Raw genomic sequence first — 4,847 nt, 5'->3', positions numbered from 1 at the left:
AGTATTTTTGTATATAAAATGCACACAAAAAATGTGTTAAACAACATATGTATTTACACACAAATATACAGTAGCTTATTTTAGCATATAAATAACATTTTTGTGTGTGTGTGCATATATATAGGTTTAATTATTCTATTGGTTCCTATAGTTTTACCGAATTTTCAATTAGGTCTCTACACTTTTTTTTTCTTTCAATAATTGGGTCCCTACACTAATTTTTGTTTTTTCAATTAAGTCCCTCTTGACAATAAATGTTACAAAAAATGTTAAAGATGAGTAAATTTACCATTATACCCATTATTTACTCTATACAAATAACTCATACTCAGCAGAGTTCTAACTCTCCTCGCCTTTCTCTAACCTTTCTCTCCTCCTCTATCTGCTTCTCATACCTCGTGAACACTCATGGCTCCAACAACATCCATGAGCTGCAACCGGAGGAACTTTGGCTCCATACTGGCAAGCTCGATCAGAAGCTCCAGCGCCTCCTGTGTAGTGGCCTCCTGACCGAAATTCAACGCCTCAGTCAATGTCCTCATCATGGCCGGCAACAAATCCTGAAATTGGTCCCAATCAACGGAGCCATGCAAGCACTGAATGAAATTAATAACCACATTCAACGCAGCGATCCGCACATTAGAATTTGTGGCTGGAGAGGTCAAGCACTGGATAAACAATCTGTGAAGATGCTTGATGTAAGGCGTGAGTGACTTCTCAATATACTGAGTAACGACTTGACTTTTAGCACCTCATGAGCATATTAAAAATAAGTGTTACTACATATATTCATAAAACTCTAACTCTTTATTAAGTAATATATGAGCCTAATTTGCTGTTAAAACATAGTTGTTTTGCAGGGCAAATTTTTCTTTAAAAACCGCGATTGATTTATCATCATAAGCATATATACAGAGATAATTAATATCATAAACATAAATATAATCAGAGATATACACATATCGTCATACATCGATACAGCGCTTACAGACCCTGTTAGTACACATCTCTTAAGATAAATATATATACATATACATATACATAGACATATGACATTCCCAGGTCCTGACTTATCCAAGAAGTCCCTAAGCTGGTACCCAGATTAGCCTAAACTTTACACTCACCTAGTCCCTCTATGATACAAAAGCGAGGGAATAATACTCTAAGTCTTCAAAACTTGACCAAGATGAATGTCAGCAAAAGGCAAAACTTGATGGCACTAATCTTGGCAAGTGCACCAAATCACTTCATGTCATATCACGGTGAGTGGGTATCGTTCTCATGAGGATTAAAGGATTGAGCAATCAAACTTCTAATTGAATCTTCTAATTAGATCAACCAAACCTTTGCAAGAGGAAGGATGTGAATCTGGAAATAATAAAAAACAGTAAAGTGGAATGTTTGGTGTGAATGAATGCTTATGAAACAAATAGAGAAATAAACAGTGAATAAAGATGTTAAAGGTTTCAGAGATATTTAACTTTCAGAAAAGAAAATCCTCATGTTTATTTACTTTGATTTATGCAAAATAATTTCACGACAAATCATATAAAATCAAATTCCAATTCATTGGCAATTCAATCTTTTTTTAACTTGTTTAATCGCCAATTCCTCAGTAAATTAATTAAGAGAAAGAGGTTAAGCACAATTCCAATTTAACGTTGCACAACCTTCAAAATACTATTCCTAGTCAATTTGAAAAATCATGAGAATGAGTTTCAAGCTAATCCCTATATTAACTTTTCCAAGAGAATAAAGAGATCTAAAACAGAATTAGAATATTTTCCAATACTTCTAACGATTAAGATAAAAAACAAAACTCAATTCTTGAAAAAGTATCAATGCATTAATCAAAATAAAAGAAACAATCACATTACTAATCCATGAAAATCAAACAAAGCTCCTAACCCTTAACAAAAGAGACTTAGTCACTCATGATAAACAGAAAAACAAAAGCTAATGAATGAGATGTTGGATGCTAGTTGATTCCTTCGTGAATAATATTTTTCTTATTTGGATGCTAGTTGATTCCTTCGTCGCTAAGATTCGAAAATTCCATCAACACAACATAGAACTCTCGATCAAGAATCTCCAGAGAAAACAAAGCTATAATACTCAAGGTACGTTACATTACCATTCCTGTATATTTTCCACATTTCGAAATTGAAGAACTAGGTTTTACTGCTCTTCTACGTTGTTGTACGTTTTACTATTCTTCTTGCTCTACGTCTCATTTTACAGTTTATAATGTTCTACTTGTTCTAGGTTTTAATGTTATTCTTGGTTCTACGTTACACTGTTCTTCTTAGTTCTTCTAGGTGTTACTGTTCTTGTTGTTCTAGTTCTTCTGGTAACTGATTTTTGGGGGTATATTCTGTAGTTTGGTGGGTGTATATGAGGTAATTTGTTGGGTGTATATGGCACAAATTGTTGGGTGTATATTTCTGAACTGATATACTGTAATAGTCAGCAGTTGCAACTGTTCTTATATTTGCTTGTCCATAGGTGTATATTGCTTGACCTTGTAATGTTGCTTGACCTTGTATATTGATGCAAGTTTGAGTGATATCTGACTGATATATATGGGTGTATCTAAATCATATCTATGGGTGTATCTTACTGATATCTATGGGTGTATCTGACTCATATATATGGGTGTATCTTACTGATATCTATGTGTGTATTTTTCATTTCTGAAAAAATGGCAGCGAGAAACCAAGCTGGAAAAAATGTAAGAACAAATATATGTCTTAGATGAAATCAGTTTTATATAATAAGTATTAGAAGATGCTTGAATGATATTATAAGGTTACCTGGTCTGTTTTAGTTAAAAATAGGAAATCGGTTTAACCAGGTTCACAGTCTACTGGTGTAGATTAACACCAGCATTCTCTGATGACTTTAGCAATGCTAATGCCTCATCATATATGTTCTTTTCTCATATTAAACATGTTACTAGTGTCATTTATACTAGTAGCTCAGAAACGAATCTCTAGATGTGTTTTTACATGTGTTCCGATACATCTAATTTTAGTAATTATACAACGGAGATATTTTAATATTATTTTAATCTATCTCCAAGTCAGCCAATCACAGCTCGCCCTACACCCCCAAGACCCCAAGCTTCCTTATTTCCTCATTGTGGCTGAAAATCATTAAGAGAGAAAGGAGAGAAAGTTCTTAGTTCATAAATCTTCAGAGCTTCATTTCTTTTGAACTAAAACTCAAATCAAAATTTCAATTAGACCAAAATGATCCTCTCTTCTTTTTCTACATAACCATGTAACTTTTCATGGCTGAAAATCAGGTGAGATGATGATTCATCCCCTTTCTTACTTCAGTTTTCATGGAAACTATAGTAAACATGAGTTTTCTTGATGTTCTTTCATAGATATCATGCTTAGCTTGACTTGAGGGCCAAGTAACTTCAACTTCCATCAAGATTAAGATGAGAAACCTCTTCCTAACATGCTAATTAAGGTTTGGGTAGTTGAGGATTTAAGGATTTAAAGTTGTTCCTGATGTGTTTTAGGAGAAAAAATTGCTCTAAGAACACTTGAAGCATAAACCGAAAATAGGAGCAGCAAATCAAGGTAGGGTTTGGTGAAATTAATCTTGATTAATTGTGTTTGAGTTGTGTAAATGTTGTATGATTTGGTTGTGTTGACAATTGGTTGCATATATGATTGATTCTTTGTGAAAATTTGGTGAAATTTTGATGATTTTCGGTGAAATTCAAGCTATGAATGCATATTCTTGTTGCTGCTGGAAACCGAAACCCTAGGACTACAATTGATGATTGAATTGTGTTGAAATTAAGTGGAAAATATGGGACTTTGGTGGCTACAATTTTATTTTGAATTTTGGTAAAAATCGGTTACCGAAAAGATTGAAAAACGGGTAAAAATCAGAGAAAGAATCTGAAGAATTTATGAAAAACATGAAAAACACTTTGAGTTTCCTCAAGAACATGAAGAATACTGGGTTTAATCTTGGGAGGGGCTGATTTGCAAATATTTTTGTGTTTTGGGGTGGAAAATATAAATATTAAAAGTTTAGGGGGTTAAAGTATAAATATCAAAATATAATTTTCATAAAATATTTTTTATTAAAATATAAATTTCGAAATTAAAAATTAAAATGTTGAAGAAAAGATAAAAATCGAAGAAAAAGTCGGTAAAGCTTTAAAGGCAAAGATAAATGGCAACTAGTAAAATGATTAGGGAGCAACATAGTTAGTACTTGGATTTTGATTAGGGTTAAGTATTATATGGAAAGTCATACTGGTTCAACATTGATGGTAATCAGTGACTAAGAGAAGGGGGGTTGAATCTTAGCCCCATTTTGCTGTATATTAATTTTTGCCCTTTTTAAAGAAACTTCAGGAGATATTTCTGCTTTTGTCTCATGTCTAGTCACTACAAAAAAAGGGTCTATAGTCACGGTGAAAAACCGTGATCATAGCTAGTGAAAAGAGTGACCATAGGTCTATGGTCACGGTTTTTGACCTATAGTCACCGTTTTTTCACCGTGGCCTATTTTCTCGTGGCCATAGACCTATGGTCACGGTTTTTTTTATCTATGGTCACGGTTTCTATGTTCACGGTTTTAGTGTTCAAATTCTGGCACTTTAGGCCACGTTTTTTTACCGTGACCATAGGTTAATCTATGGTCACGTGTAAAAATCGTGACTATAGCCTTATCTATGGTCACCCTCCCGAAAACCGTGACCATAGCCATATCTATGGTCACGGATAACCTCTAAGGTCACCCCTCCCAAAAACTGTGACCATAGCCTTATTTATGGTCACAGTTTTGGCTGTGACCATAGCCTCTATGGTCACCCC

The sequence above is a fragment of the Arachis ipaensis genome, chromosome B05 (genome assembly GCF_000816755.2).
Source record: "Arachis ipaensis cultivar K30076 chromosome B05, Araip1.1, whole genome shotgun sequence".
NCBI classification, from domain to species: Eukaryota; Viridiplantae; Streptophyta; class Magnoliopsida; order Fabales; family Fabaceae; genus Arachis; species Arachis ipaensis.
The sequence above is the reverse complement of the archived record's forward strand: the minus strand, read 5'-3'. Positions refer to the sequence as shown.